Source organism: Xiphophorus hellerii, chromosome 11 (assembly GCF_003331165.1).
Source record: "Xiphophorus hellerii strain 12219 chromosome 11, Xiphophorus_hellerii-4.1, whole genome shotgun sequence".
NCBI lineage: Eukaryota > Metazoa > Chordata > Actinopteri > Cyprinodontiformes > Poeciliidae > Xiphophorus > Xiphophorus hellerii.
In genome coordinates this window covers 14,930,233-14,947,382 of record NC_045682.1, presented here as the reverse complement: position 1 = coordinate 14,947,382, position 17,150 = coordinate 14,930,233, and the positions used below count along the sequence as shown (strand labels likewise).

The following is a 17,150-nucleotide window of genomic DNA, read 5'->3' as shown; positions in this document are numbered from 1 at the left end:
ATTTAATTATTTAGTTGTTTCTCTAAAGGAACCTTTAATCCTACAAGCTAAATGTGTAAAGATTCAGAATAGTACTATACTTTCTAAATCTCTGAGCCAAAATAAAATCTTTGACTGGATTTGACACAATTTGACTTGGCAGGTCAGGGTACGTCATTAGGGAAGTGCCAGCTGATGACACCTCCAGAACCTGATAAATTCATGACTATTCAAGGCTTGTGGTGCACTCAACAACCACAGGCTCCTCAAGGAAATGACTTAGAAGCTGAAAATAAAGCTGATTGATGCCCACAAAGCAATGGAAGGCTATAAAGAGTTATCAAAGTGCTTCCAGCTTGCAAATTGAAGTGTCTGAAATATCATTAAGAACTGGCAGCTAAGGGGAGCTGTGTAAGTCAAGACAACATCTGGAGGACCAAGATAACTTTCAGATAAAACTGCTCGGCGGAAAAAGCAAAGCAGAAACCTTCCTCTCGTGACTACAATAGACCCGCAGGAAGGTTTAGCTGACACAGGAGCGGTAAGTGCATAGTTCCAGTGTGTAATGTTGATGCACAAACAGGGAATGCAAGGAGGTGCCATAACAAGGGGAAGCATTCCTGCGACATCATCACAAAAGTCTGTGTCTGTAGTCTGCACAGCAACACCTGAATTACGGAGAGCAGAGACGGAGGAAGGTTGAGTTGGGTTTAAATAAATAAATAAAAAATGCACGGCTGGTTATGTGCAATCAGATGCAAAAGGCCCAGTGCCAGCTGGTAAACATGGAGGTGACAAGATTATGCATCTTATTTTAGCAAGTGGGGGACTAATTAGTCTATTTTTTTATTCTTTTGGCTTAAATCAGCGTTTTTGGCTTATTTTCAATAAAATATAGTATGCAGAGAGCCAACAAATGGCACAAAAAATTTGCTTTCACAGCAACCTGTCCCATTGAAGGTCTCTTAAGATGCTACAGTAAAGCAGAATTCAACAGATTTTATACATGAGTAAAATAAATCTGCTGTAACGCCTATGAGCGTGACATCAAGACAGAACGCTAGCCTGGCTTTTTCTTGTGCATGTTTCTGCAGTTGTATGTAAAACAACACTGTACTCCTAGTAGGGCTGGACAATAAATCAATAACAATACATATTGCAATAGACATATGATCAATATCAGTAGATAATGTGCCTGAAAGAATTTTGAATAATTTCACTGAACTCTGATCCAGAATTTCAGAGAATTCTGGGGGATTTAGTCAGCGGAAAGCTTTAAGTGCACAACCTCTCACGATCAGGTGAAGGTGGTGGTTTGCTTCAACTAACTCACTCACTCATTGGTTACCTAGCAACAACCTGTTAGGTTTAAGGTCCAGGCCAGCGTGTGAGACAAAAAGGGGCTCCAGTCGCAAACATGGAAAGCGTTGATTTTCAGCAATAAAATTTTAAAAAAACAACTCTCTCACATCTATTACACTTCATTAAAGTAATTTTATGAAAACATGTTGCTGTAACAAAATGTACCTAAAATGTGCCAACACAGACTTTTGTGTTTCTTTGCTTTTATGGTACAGGAGGTGAGAATAAGAAGGAACTTGAACACCAGATTAAAACCCGGTCTAAAGTTGTAATGTTTCATTATTTTGTTGAAGTTACACTCTGAAACAGAATTGAAAACCCTCCAAAGTCAGAGGAAGATTGTAAAATTCACCAATTTATAATAACTGTTAATGATACGGATTTTCTGACAATATTTTAAATATTTTTGTCTTATGAGATAAACACTGTAAAACCGTTTGACATTGCCCATTCAAATCCCCTAATTTAAGAGTGTTTACTCTTTCCACCTTTGTAGATATTAAACCTGTCAGTGCATATTTTAAATTCATTAACTTTATTAATATTTTCACCTAGATTAACAAATTCCATCATCTTGAATCAGTCGTCTTTAACATAAGCACTGTAAAAGAGTATGACATGTATTGTGAGTGGTTTGGTTTGGATGTCTGAAAACAACAAAAAAGCAAAATACTCAAAATTGCTATGCTAATTATTGTGAGATGATTGGGACAAAATACTGGGAGTGTTCAATGAGCAAGATCTGCTTTGCAGCACAAAGCTCCACCCTCTGTTCAGAGTGGACACCAAAAGCATTACTTACCTACACCGCTTATCAGATTTGGCCCTGTTCCCCAGACAAGCAAACACATAATTATCTTGGAAGTTCATAAAATTTAAAGCAACAAATTATACAAGTAATATTTGTTTGATAATGGGAAACAAGCCTGTTCAAAAATGACTCTTCATGGTAGTAAATAGCTTCAATATGCGCCTGCAAAATGAAAGGAATCTCTTTCTCTTGTTCTTCTGTGGAGCAGATGGGCAAAGTCGAACACTCCATCCGTAGGTTCACTCGTCGTTTGGCTTCTTCTGGCGTGGTGAATCCATCTCCCAGTAATCAGTCTAGCTTCTGGGCTCTTGCCCGTTCTCCTTCCCTCCTGTCCTCCCTCCAAAAAACTGACTCATTCACTCGTTCCCTCTCTCTCATCCACTCTGCTCCTCTCCGCATTTGGCCACCAGGGAGGCGTGTGGCACTAGAGCAAGCATTATTGATAGAGCATCTGTTTAGACATGGTGCAGGATCTGTGGCATGTGGGCAAGCAGCTGGGGGTTCGAGCAGGGGAGACATTATGTCATATTACATATCTTGAGATGTCTCGTTCACTTGCGTATATGCCCATTTCACAGGCAAACGCTCCCACGGACGCTTAGAAAAACAAGCACATGCCGCCGTCGTTCCCCGCAGTAATTGTTGTTGCTACCATCATTCTTAGAAATGTGAGGTTGGGCTCTTTGCGAGGATCTCTTTAATAATTTAGTTTCAGTGTTTTCAAACTTGTCTGATGTCACAGCTGTGTAGCAGTGGTCGGAAAAAATTGGTTTCCGGGGCCATTTCAGACCATGAAGCCTGAGGCGAATATTCTGGCATCGTAGGTTCATTGGGGCAGCCAGAATGACAGAGAACTCTATCCAGATAATCACCACACGTCTCATATAGATGGCCAAACTTATCAAAGCTCACGCAGTTTGCTGCCAGCAGATTTTCATCCTTGGCAGTGGTTAAAACAGGGTATTTTGTGGTATTTTGAACTATTCAGACTGTTTCTTTTTATTATGTCAGATGGAGTTCCTTTATGACAATGTACTGGCAATCTTTTCATCAGCGTTTCCCCTTCTGTTTTGTTATTACTTCAAAAAAGGCATCCACCCAACATATCACAGATCACTGATGAAATGATTGAACTCTGGCAACACTGAAAGAGGAATTCAAAAAGCTTTTTTTTTTTTTCAAAAAAAGATGCTGTAAAGTGTAAACCCTAATAGTTGAATGAAAGAAGTAAAAAATGAACTGCTATGGATAAGAATAGAAAAACATTTGATCAGTTAAGGTCTTTCTATTTTTTTTTTCCTTTTGGGATTCTTTGTAAAACTGTCAGATTATTTAGCAAATAATAACCAAAAATAATTAAAAAAAGAAATGGGCAAAAAAAACTGAATCAACCGGAAACTAGGAAACTCTTTGATGTTCCTGTTACCAATCAAAGTTGTACAAATCTCTATATTCATAAAATGAATTGAATCTATAAAATAGGCCATGCATCAATATGCACCAGGCATCCTGCATAACTACAGAATTTAGATAACTGCTTTTTTAAAGAGAAACTAGTGTCGTTTTTATACCAAACTTTTTTCATACCACATATGTGTCGATACCTGCTTATTGACCAACAAACTCTAAGTAATTTATCATCATTCAGTCTTAGTTTACTATAAGGAAATCTGGTGTTGTTTTTAAATCATATTTACCATCATGAGATGGCTCACAATGTGTTTGGTTTGATTAGGCATCAGAATCTCTTTTGGGGATTAATAGAGCAATTTTGAATTTAAATTGAATTTAAATATGAAGCTAACAGGGCCCAGTTAGAGATTAGAACCACAATCACAAGAAGAAGTGCAGCGTAAGGTCTTTGGAAGGAAATGCACACATAATAACAGAATATTTGAGATTTTAGCATTTTTTCAAAATTATCTTTTCATCAAAAATAATTAACTACCAAGAGAAATTTACTTTTATGCAACGGCTAGGTAAAAAGTTGGCCCCATGTTGGGAAGAAATGGCAGATTGTGATTAGAAAAAGTGAGTGTGAATTGGCAAAGGGTCAAATTAACCAGAAGACTAATTAAACAGGAATTGATTAATTTGAGTTTTCATGGTTTTTGCCTTTACCTTTAGCATTTTACCATTTAATCTTTTTTGTACCTCCTAAAATTTTGATTTTTTATATCATCAGAGGTGTCCATCTCTGAGACTGATAGCCTGGCTTGAATAATAAATATAATTAAACTTGACACTTTGAGAAGAGCTTTATGTGAGAGTTTACAAATGGTGTGGTTTAGACATCCATTTTTCAGACCACATGTTTCATGAAAAGATGCTTCTTAAAGATCTATCTGTTGCTTCTGTCATTCATTTGAACCCAGACAGTGTCCTACCTTTACCTGATCTTTGATTTTGTGTATTCTATCACCAAGCTGTGACCTTGAATATTCAAATAAAAATCCAATGATTACACTAAAACAAGCTTAGAACTGCAGGATGCCTTGATTTGAAGACTCTGAGTAAACAGACACGATAAACTGAAAACTGAATATAGAAAAAGCACAGGCTTCACATTTGTTATAATAACTCTCACGTCAGGGCATTGTGAAGAACAGATTGTCCCTACCTAAAGTGAAATAAACTGCAATATTGAAATGAAGTGTCTGGAAGCGAGTAATATCTTTACTTATGAGAATGCTCCCAAATTGATATTATGATGTGATTTATCAGCAACTGTCAAGTGAATAATTTACCTTGTAGATTTTCTTAACCGCACTCATTGCCCATTTGGTGCATTTTGCTCCTCAAGAGAACAACTTCATAACTTAAGTATTTAAATTGTTTAGTGCACACCTGATCTCTGCCACTCAAAGCAGAGATCAGGTGTGCACAATCATGTCATCAAATTGAAAAGGTATCATTTAAAGCAAGCAGCTTTTTGAGAAAAGGTGCAGCTGCTTGCCTTATAAAGAGAAAATGATTCTACCTCTTTCCCTGCAACCTTGTGGTTCTTTTGTAAACATGTTTTACTTGATATGCAATATGATATGTATTCATTACTTGTGTTATTTCGTGTCTATTGCACATGCCTCTTTAAATATAGTCGGGAGATACTAAATTCAAATTTAAGACGGAGCTTATTTGTTTTGTTTTCACAATGCATCTCCTGATTTGGCTTTAGACTTTATTTCCATTGCAATACATAGACTGTGCAGCTCTGGGTGACAGAACGTAGAAAAACCTTACATATTTATATAATTTACACAATATGTCATGTTTGGCTTCAAGCAGCAATGAAAAAACACATTCCAGTGTCAAAAAATGTTATTCTGTATCATAAATATTTAAATATGCGCTGGAGCAGCTGTGCAGCCGAGAGGACACAGCATTATTAAAGGACTTGAGTCTTGGTTCAAAATTTCCCTCTTCTGCTGTTTCTGAAAGAGTCCCACTGGTTCTATTAAAGGTAAATGAGTCTGAAGACATCATTTCTAGAAAGCTGTACAGTAGCACAAGCTCTTTTTTATCTGCTCTGATGTTTTCCACCTGACACGTATTAAAATACCCGCATTATTAGGATGAAAGCGAAACGCCGTCCGCTCTGTGTTCCATTCGGCCCCGGTCGTGGGCCCTCATCGTGGCTAGTTATGCGTTTATAGGCTGGGACACAACCGTCTTCCAAGCCATTTGTTGTGTATGACCTTTAAGATGATGAAGCGCAGGGAGAATGACCCCTGGCAGGATCTGTTCAAAGAGCAGCCTCATGGTAACGGGGGGTCCGGTGCCCGGCAGCCTGCTGGGGGATTGATCAGGCCCTCACTCAAAGGCCAAATGCAGAAAGCCTAGCCAGAGGAGAAGGCCATGCAGGACGTGAAGCCATCCTCTGCTTTGAAGCCCTCTCCAATATAGCTCAGCTGCTTCACTGCATGAATAAACATGTCTAACTCCTGTCTGTTAAGCTGCTCCTCTGTCCCCTTCCTTCCCCTTTTTTTTCCTGCCTTCCTCGCTCTTGGATGAGCTAACACCGATTCTGCCTCAGACGGAAAGATATGAGCGGAGGTTACAAAATCATTTCTCTTTTTCTTGTTGCCTTTCTGCTCCTTTTTTGTCTCCTTCTTATTTTTTCCACTCACTACTTCTCTTCCAGCTTCTCGTTTGAATACTTCCTGTGCTCCAGCCCTGTTGCGCAGGATTAAATCCACTCATTTAGAGCTTGCATTGCTTCCACAGATGTGAGCTTTGAGATTGAAATGAGCTCCCCTTCTGCAAAGAGGCAAAGTTAAAAGGAAAATTGTGAGAAGGGGTGAAGAGGAATTAAACAGAGATGCAAAGTCTCTTAATTTCCAAATCTTGCCAATCTGTGGTTCACGTGAGCATGTGTGTGTTTGGACAAAAACTGAAGTCGATTGATTGCAGAAACGTGGCTGATATATTGTTGCCGGTCATTTGGATTTCATTGCATTCGTTTATCTTGTAATATCTATGGGTACGCTCAAAGTGTGACAACAAAAAAGCAAAACAAAGAGGCCATCTGTTGTTAAGAAGCTGAATAATACTGTCACCCATCAGAATACAGTCTAAAAAACTAAAAATCTTACTCTAAAAAACATTTTCTTGTGACTTATTTCTAGTAAAGAAATGGAAGTACTTTTTCTGTTGTGTCGTTGGACAAAAACCTTAGGTAACAGAAGCTCAGATGAAGTCTCTACCACTTCTGAATCTTTAATTTGGCAACGTTTTAAGTACTTAGTTGAAAAGAGAACATACAAGTTATTTGTGACTACCAAGAGAATACCGCGACTGGATAACAACCCACAAGTTGGCATCTGCTTTGGATTCCACTATTTTGGTTAAACTAGAGAGCTTTTCTCGGTTTCTTTCACAAAGCCTGGACTGCTTTTGATCATCTTTATAGTATCCTTAGTTTTTCCAGAAATAATTCCGACAGCTTGCAAATATTACTGCCCCTAAAACAGATACCTTGGAATCTGGATATATATACGTATATCAGTAAATAAGAGTTGAATCCTACATTGCAGAGACTTTGTTTTACATTGTTGTTACTGGACTGTCCATGAACCGTCCTATCTTTATAGTCTTATAAATACATAAATAGTACTTTAAAAAAGCCTTTTTGATGCTCTGATGTTTAGAGCAGGAGTGATGCTCTGAATTTTTTTACCTTTGGATTATTCCAAACAACTCTGACACGAGAAAGTTAAGAAATAAAACTGCTGACTTAATACTGAAGCTTTTTATTAAAGACTGAGTTGATTTAAAAACTTATGATATCCAGGTATAATCCCATCATACTGTACAGTATTCTTCCTGTGAAATACAGTTTTTGCCTCGTTTGTTTATCGGACGTCTGACTACTTATATTTACTGAAATCTGTCATGTTCCTTTTAAATCAAATTTTGATAAACTGTTAACATCCCCACTATATAAGCACTATATATAATCACTTTATTTAAGTATGCCTAAATTAGATTGTCTTAGTAATAGATGGTGGGGTTACATTTAAATTGAAAAACCAGACTGTAATTTCAGGGATCAAGCTGTTTGCCTTACTGCTTTTGCTAAATGGACCTTCATTCAGAGAGACTTTTTCTGTCAGATATAAAACGTGTTAATTCCACCTAAAACCTTTTCAAAGTTGAACAAATATCAGTATTTAGTCACAAGCCTTATCTGAACACTCGAACATCTGGAAGCTCCTCGAGTCTATATTTATTTGAACTTTCTCATAGTTCTCACTTTCATATCGTTGCTAATTTGAGATCATGACCTCTCCCTGCCATTCCTCAGGTGTCTCTTCGAAAAAGCGAACAGACTAACACAAATCAGTTTGCTAAATAACTTCAACAAAGAGAGCAGCAGCGATGGCCCTCTGCGGAGCTTTCTCATCTATGTTAATCACTGCCCAAAGGCATTTGATAAAAGGGTATTCTGAAGTTATGAAGGCGCTGTGCCATGTTCAGTTTATCGTTTGATTATAGACCCAATTACAATGCAAGTAAGCAATTAAGCAGAGCCCGGATGTAGCGGACGGATTCAGTTCGGCTGTTGAACTGTGATACTGTATTCGAAGCAAACCACGGTTCTATTCTCTCCCCCATCTTCGGAGTGAGAGTGTGGTTTTTAGAGAGAGACATTTGATGAAAGACTGTCTTGATTACTAGGGTCAATAGTATCAGAGTGACATCATTCTCAATTGCCGGGTGACTTCATGTTGTCACGTTTCACTGCTTGTGTCCTTTGTGCACATGTGTTGAGAGGAAAAAAGGCTGCCTGTTGGAACAGAACAGAATTCTCTATTCTTTTTTTTTTTTTGAAAGCATCCATAAAATAAACACAAGTGGCGGTTCCGCCTCTAAGCATTTGGCTCACTCAGTTAAAGTAAGCTCCACAAAATGGTAATGGGCTTCTGTAAAGTGGCATCCTCAGTGTTCATTTCAGATGAACTGCCTTTGTGTCTTGCCTTTAAAACCTACCTCATGCTTCAATATTAATAACAATCTGGCTGCTCCAGCCACTTACTTCAATTTTACTTTGCATCCTCCTTGCAAATAATTCAGTACATTAAAGCCTTGTTATGTTTTGCAAACAGTTACATTTATTAAGTGCTTCTGGCCTCGGTGGGTCCTGCTGCGGCAGCGCCAACTCTGGGTTCCCATCAGCCTACGCTCCGCTCTCAAAGTGCAAACTTCTTTTCCGTCTCTCTGCATTTACCGGCTTCTTTGTGTTCCCCGTTTTGATTCCACCACTTTCACCGGGAATGAGAAATGCTAATTGAGTGTAATGAAACTGATATCTCCATCAATAGGTCAGAAAATACAAAAGGTGCATATCTGTTTGATTCATTTCAAGTCCCACGTTGCTTTGCAGTTCAAAAGAAATTCATCCCAGCTCCTCGGAGCCTTTTGGAACGGCTCCTGCCCCCACCTCCCACTGTCTTCTCCAGGCATCGGTTGTTACTGTATGTGATGGAAATTGAGACATCTATTAAGCTCAGGCCTATTGCTTGGCACAAAGGAGTCTGACATTCTTGAATGAAGAATCCCCTTGTGGTAGAAAACCTTTGTATCTCATTACAGCCATACTTCGTTTTGTGCAGAAGAAATTCTATCAGCCTGAGCAATTATCCTCAGGTTGGTTTTGCTCAGTTTTAAAACTCTTCATCTCGTCTACTCTTGGCCTCTCTTTTGTACCCTGGCCAGTGTTTACCCGACTCATGTTTGTTAGTTACCTCCTCGCTAATCATATGTATTTTGTGTTAGACCAGCAGTGTGTCTTTAAGCAAGAACACTGAGAAAATCGAGAGGATAAAACTACCACTGAGAATCTGGCAGCCATTTCTCAGCATTTATGTGTGTTTTCCTCACTTTTCCACCCTCTGGTTGTGTGAGGGTGGATTTGTTCATCTCCTCTACTGTATGGATATTAGTAGAAGAAATTGGATTACGCCAGAGGAGAGAACATTAATTTTTGCTTCACCCCATAGCAGGGAGAGGTTGCTTTATCGATTAGGCTAAGTCCACAGGAATGTTTTTTATTCCACAGACCAAGTAAAGTAAATATAAGTGTATATAGGCTATTTGAAAAATATCCAATTTGCTATACCAGCCTAAATTTTTAAATGTTTCAGCAGGGGTATGAGATTCCAGGGGTAAAATTACTGAGGTTGTGTTATCATACTATGGTACTGAGTGTGTTTTTACACCTGATTGTCCTGTAGACTCTGTTCTATTGGGGACCAAAACTGAAACTTTTGCTACATTTTCGGCAGGTGCGTTTCCCTTCCACAATGTATTTTGGTCAAATGAGCCAAACCTTTTGAAAAACCTGCTTACTTCCTCCCCTGTGGTGGCGCTGCACCAACCACCACCGAAGGAAACAACACAAAAACCTCTGAAGAAAACACTGACCGCAACTTTCTCCTTCGCAAAATGTAAACAAAAATAGAGTAGCGTGAGATTTGAAAGGTTGTAGGATTTTTGCAAAAGACCACAGTACATTTTCCCCCTACCCATAAACGTGCAAGTTTGTTTTGGTTATCTTTGTCCAAGCTATTATCCGTTCTGTTTTGCTCTGTTCGACCACTTCCAGTCTAGATTGTGTATGATTGTTCTCTCTCTTTGTAGAAAGAATGAATCCTCTGGTTGTTGCTGATCCTGTCTTTAGTTTGGCACCTTACACTTAAAGAAGGTTTGCTTGGGCGTTTTACTATCATACAGAGAAAAAGATTCGGCTGAGAGAGATGTAGGGAACATCTTTCCACTTTGCTAAATGGACTTTTTGGAAAGCACATCCTGGCATCTCATGACCTAATTGCAAGAGCAAAAAATAGTTACTGTTTTTGTTTGGCTCTGCACTAACAACACGTATCCTACGGTCTAAACCTTCCCGCCAGAATCCATTTCTTTTACCATTATTTGACATTTTTGGGCTACACTGAATATATGAACATGTTTTTCAGTTATAAAAAAAACATACACACAGAGAGATCTACTTTCACAGCACAATCATCATTTCAGAGTGCTGGGACATGTGTGCAAGGACAATGAGGGTGCATTCAGAGTGCATTTTGTCCATAAAGAGGCAGTGCACGGGTAAAAATGGTTTGGTGAAGTGATATGTGAATCTGAGTGTGTTGTGATTATTCATTAACCTCTCAGCCAGCAATGGAACTCATTTTGTAAATTTTAAACGGTGCCAGTCACAGTGGTGTTGCCAAATGGGCCAGGAATGTCTGACTGGGTGGAAATGTGTTGTCCAAGTGGTGCATATTGGAAGAATTTTAGGGTAATTTGTGCCACCTATTATAGCTTACTGTGTATACTCACATTTCACTCAGTATCTCAGTATGTTAGTGTAGCTTTCTGACTTTATGCACGTGTAGGCTCAGCCTATTTCTGCATGGAATTTTTGTATTGTTAATGAATTCTACTAGGTGATAGATAAAGACGAAGAAACACAATTTTGGAATTGAACAGAAAATGATACATGACTGTGGGGGAAAAAAAGCATTTGAAAAATAAAAAAGAATCTTAAGAGTCTAGTGTATTCTGTATGTTAAGTTTAATGGATGGAGCTAAATAGGGATAAACCTAAAATACAGAAAACTGTGCTAAAGACCACTGCATTATCAGACTGTGCTGGACAACAACCCTAAACATACAGAGAGCTGCAACAAAATAGATCAAAGCATTCCTATGTGTTAATATGACCTAGTCAAAGTCTATTCCCATGTCCAATTGAGAAGACTTAATTGATCCTCACAGAAGCTCTTCAAGCAGTTTAAGTTTGAACTATTTTGCGTAGAAGAATGAGTAAAAATGTCAGCCTCCAGATGTGAAAAGCTGTTAGACATACCAAGGCTCTTCATGGTGACTCAAGAGGAGTGAGTCAAATTTCTATTTGTACAAAACTTTGAAAGAGATGTATCCTTTTCCCTCCCACATCATAACTCTGTTCTCATTGTGTCAATCTATCACATAAAATCCCAATAAAAGATACTGTGGTTGGAATATAACAAAAAGTAAAACAAAAAAACTGGATAGAGATTTTCTTTTTTTTGTTTACACCTTTCTTCATCTTCCATATTAGAAAAAAAAATCTTACAGGTAATAAAAATCCTAGAAATCAGACAATGGACAGTCAACTGCTTTGTCACTTTTTGAAAACGTGTCCCAAGTTTGGGACCTGGCAGATACTTGTCTTTTATTTTCAGAACAACTTCAGCTGTACTTCTAAAGTCTTCCTATTCACACTTGAGTACAAAATTCCAATGGAGAGCAGGTTTTCATTTATCAGAATCACACTCTTTCTATTTGTTCCCTCGTTATATTCTGGGTTTATTTGACATTTCTTTTCTCTGCTTCTTTCAGCTCAGCTTTGACATGCCGCTCTTAGCCTGCTGTTCAGGATCTTTTGAGTAAACGGGTAGTTAGTCACCTTCTCCATAGATAATTGCTTCTATTCAGTTGTTGCTTGAGCAGCCTTGTGATCATATAGGGGGAGAGAAATTCACACTTATGGTTACATTGTTTGGCACTAATGAGGGTCTTTTTTGAGTTAGAGAGCATTTGAACTTACACTAAAGAGGTGGAGAGAACCACACTTATTTCGTGAGTTCACACTGTGGTGCTTTTGAGATGTCTATTACCGCTGACCACTTTCCGATTAGATGTCCGCTGTGAGCTAAAATTTGTGTGGACAGCTATGTCGAGGGATATATTTTCAGAAACGTGATGCTTTGGATAAAGCTCGGTGATAAATACATTAATAAAGTTAATGGCAGGCCTCATAGGTAATCCCAGTGTTGTTGTTTGTGCGCTCAGGTTTGTGCGTGATCGTATGGAGCCAGGGCGTCTCTTTAAGTAGGACAGTAGAAATTGATGGCCGGCACTGAAAGCTGACCTAAATAGCATAGAAAAACTAGTTTCCTCAGCATGCATGCTGAGCCCAGTTGCTCTGCAGAATATGCTGCCATATTGTTACTGTAGCACTTAATAAAATCACATGTTAGACAGTGCAATCCTTTAGCAGTACTGTTGGTTTGTTGATGAAACTATAAATACTACTATTAAAGGTGTTACTTTGTCATTTGTATCCACTGTTTTTAGAAGTCGAGGGTAATGAAGACATTCTATTGATCAGAGCTGAAGTTTTCTAGATAAATACTTGTACAAAGACATTGGGGCATTATAAAATCATAAAGGCCAGCCATGTGAAAGGAACCGCAGTCAAACCACTATCTAATTACATCAATTTACGGCCTTGCTGCTTGGCTAATTGTTCTCGGGCTGACACGTTATTTGATTCTGTTCTTAAAAGCTTCTTCGTGATGTTTTTCAGTAATGAGATGTCCTTTTAAATGTTGTCTTACCTAATTAGTTTCAGTATTTAAAAGCAAGACAACTGTTGCTAACAATCTGAAACACACAACGTGTGATTATTGTGACCTGTTTTCTTCTCTTTTTTTTTTTTGAAGCCAAGTCTTCTACCACCTGCTCATGCAGCCACCTACACATACAGCACAATAATCATCACCTTTATATTTTGCTCAAATTGAGGGTTGACATACTCCACACTGTGCTGATAAGGTCCATGGAGACATTAGCTTTGGTGAAGCCCCAAGGGGGCTGCAGCATTCACACACCTACACAACGTTTTAGATTGAAGTTGACATATATATATTTTTTTAGTTTTTCCTTTCTTTTTTTTTTCTAAGCAGATTGTCATTAAAGGACTAAAGTGATCCTATTTACATTTGAAAACGAATATGTACATCTAAATCATAAACACAGTATCCAATAAATAAAAGTACATATGAACTGCATTTGCACTTTCTTTTTTAGTAACAATAAATTAAATTTGAATAATCTCTCCTGTTTTTGATATTAGTGTCAAATGCCCATAAAGTGTGCGTGTATATATACATATATATTTAAAAAAGCTAAAAGTAATCCCAGATCTGTGTGTGATGGTATAATTTTATTTTGAAAAAATTTGACATAGTTTGGACAGCAAGTCATTGTTTGCAGTAACTAGATGTCTAGTATCAAAGCAGTACTTAAAAGTGGAGCATATATGCAAATCCGATCACCAAGATGTAACTTTTTGAGCCCTTGTGTTCAAAAAACGAAATTTTAATTTCGTTTTTTGACTGTGTTTATTTTAATTTGTTAAAGTTTTGTCATTTTTTGTCATTTTAGTTTTGTTTGAGTAGATATTACAATATTTCATTAAGAATAAACCAGAACATTGAAGGAGAGTTGGAAGAATTTACTTAATGATGAAATATAGGAACATTTCATTTTTAAGATCCACATCCTTAAAGAAAATGATTAATTTACGCCTTGATTAAAGGTGATTAAATATTCATCCAAGGATAAATTGGAATTAATGCCTAACGTTGTAAGAATTTAAATTAGCTTCCTTAAATAGTATGTAGATGCAAATTAAGATTATTGTATACAAAATTGACTTTCAACGTCAAAATCTTGAACGCGGTGCTTGTAAAGGAAAACTAAGACTTAATTATTTTTGTCCATTTCCATATATTTTAACATGGGAATATTGATATATTCCTCCGCTCAGACGAAGCTCATCCTGCCTCTCCACACACCTACAATTAAATCTGTTTAGATTTCATGTCCCTATAATATTTTCTCTCATTTACATGAGGTTTTATTTTATTTGTCAGTGTTGTACTGAAATGACTTGTTAATATTGTTAAGGCAATATTAAGGGATTAAAAAGAGCAGCTTTCTGTTACAATTGTTTTTTTAATTTAGTCAGCACCCAGCTTGATTAGCCCTGTGCTGCTGGAAAGTTGACTGTATTAAATGCAGGATTAATGCCTCAGGCCCTAGATCTCTAGTAATAGCAGACGGAAATACTGATCAAAGAAGTCTAACTGTGCCGTGGGTGTTCGGACTGCCTCTGTCTGCTTCTGTGCATTACAAGATCGAGCTTTAGAAGACAGAGCGCACACGTGGGAAGACAGAAGAGGGATTTTCTGCAGACTTTTTGTTCAGGAGACAGGTGAGGGTTAGATAATCTTTAATTAGGGTACAATCACTGATTCATTGGGGAACTAAAGGTGGAACGGTTTTAACTCCACATAGGATGTACAGATGACCTATAGCACACAGGCAGGGGTGTACGTGTAGGGGTGTGTGTGTGTCAGCCTCACAGGTTTGGGTTATGTTTGTTGGTGTGTGTTTGTGTCTGTCTGTGCAGTTCTTGTCAGTGTCGGGGTAGGGGGGGGCTCCAATCCCTCCGTTTTGTTTCCCAGGAGACATGGCTGACACTTTCTCCAGGTTGCTGCACTTACTTAGGCTTTGTTGGCAGTACCAGTAGTCAGAGCTGCTCAGCAGCAGCCTGCTCTCATTACACGCAGTTCACATCAGGAAAATATACAGCACCAACTGTTGGAGCATTAGGGGTTTTTTATGCATATGGGTCCTTTATGCCAACTGAAATAAATCACTGTAATAAATGTGTAAAAGTGGTTTTGCAGTTAAGGTGAAACACTACAGGCAAAAAGCCATTTTTTAATCTGGATTCAAAAATGTTTCTGGGTCATGTTGGTGATCATTGTTGCGTATTTAACCAGAAAATTTCTCATTTATGCACAGGTTGCAGGAACAAAAAATGTACAGGGAAAGCAGTTGTTTAAGAGGGGAGTTTCATGTTGACATTATGCTACTTTCTGGTTTTCTGCTGAAGTTGCCCTACAAATCAAAATCAGTCTTAGAAAGTTTGATGTTTAAAATACAATATGGCTGCCTGTGTGCTGATAGTTGTGGTAATAAACAGTTAATTTGTACTCAAATCAGGCACAACTAGTACTAGATGATTTAGAACATATAACATGTCGTATTTAAATGGATTTTATACAGATGAATACATGAGTATTGTCTTGTGTTGCTAGTTACAGTTTGCGTGGTTGCTTAGAAAAACTCAACAAATCCTTCTAGTTTTACAGCTTGCATCTGGAACATGAAAAGGCAAGAAGAGGAATATTACGTTACAATTTTTGTGGGTAGACTGTAGCTGTACTGTACTTTGCTGTCAATACATTTTAAAATTAGGCAAAATCTCCAAGCTCCCCTTATTAGTGCTACCATTTGTACAAGTAAGGATAAATCTTTTTGTACTGTCCTCGCCCTGAGATTTCGAGTTTTCAGCAGCTAGACAGCCAGACAACGACGCTCCAATAACCAAACTTGTTTCTTTTCTACTTGTTTATTGAAGAGTGGCCTCTGACCACTGCCACCACTTTGCCCATCGTAAACTGAAACATACAAGACTGAGTATTAGCCAACGGACATTGCAAATTCGAACATTGTAAATTAGCCATTCTTGCTGCGAGCTAAAAAAAAAAAAAAAAAACATTTTCCTAAATGACTCCAGCGTACAATTATTTACACCACAGTTACAGAAAACAAAGAGACAATTATTGCTTTTACAATTAACCAATACTTACGAACAAATCTTGTCTGAAACACAACGTATAAGGATAATAATCAGCTTAAATCATGAACTGTTCGGTGATGCGTTCCACCATCTTGGATCTATATTCTTTTTTAGCGTCACCAAAACATAACAAAATATCAACCAGGGGGCGTTCTAGTTCGGTTTTCAACCTTGTTGGTCCAGCTTAACTTACAAAAGGCAGCACATTTTTCTTAATTCAAAAAGATTTTCCTTCATTTCCCATTCTTTGCTTCCTAAGTGATGCACCTTACTTTTTTTGTTTGACTGGGAAGATTTTCCAACAGTTGCACATATTCATTCCCTCAACGCGTTTCTCAAACTTCAACATGTAACACTAGATAAATACACTATAATTCCATAACGATTACGAATTGGTGTACAAATAACATTTGTTAATATGTAAATAACCAATGTAGAGGTAACATTTAAATACCAGGACAGTTCAAATGCATTATCAGTTTAAATAACATAAATTTGCAATTAATCCCCAAACGTTCACGCAGTGCCGATCGTCAGGAAGAAAATACGACATGCACACTCCAACTTGGACTCTCTTTGTGTTCTTTTTGATTTGTTGGAGCCAAACACCGACCCAGAAAGGTTTTCTAATGAACACCAGGTGTACACCTTGTATATCAGTGATGATACATATGTGCTTGGCAATTCACTGTCATCTAGTTACAGCTTTATATTTAGCTGCGTTCATCAGGGAGTTGGGGATGCCTCTGTAGCAGCTGTAAATGTGTCCTCCTTGTTTTTGCCTCCATGCATCTTCATGCCCTCACAAATCTTCCCAACAATACGCCACAACAGGTACGAGTTCCCCTCCGTGCCAGGACTCTAACTTTTCCTGAACAAAATGGTGAATAAATAGACATTTAAATGAACTGAGGCTTTGAGGCCATATCTAATGTGTGAGCAGATTGTCATTCAAGACATCAAATGGAAAGTGAAAGACATCTTAAGTTTTGAAAGAATGAATTTTAAAGCGCC

General features: G+C 37.9%; 1 protein-coding gene across 5 annotated transcripts in view; it reads left to right on the top strand.

Moving 5' to 3' along the window:
- Nucleotides 1-17,150, top strand: part of msi2b (musashi RNA-binding protein 2b) — a 301,650-nt gene that overhangs the window by 195,077 nt on the left and 89,423 nt on the right. The gene's annotated exons all lie outside the window — the stretch shown is intronic.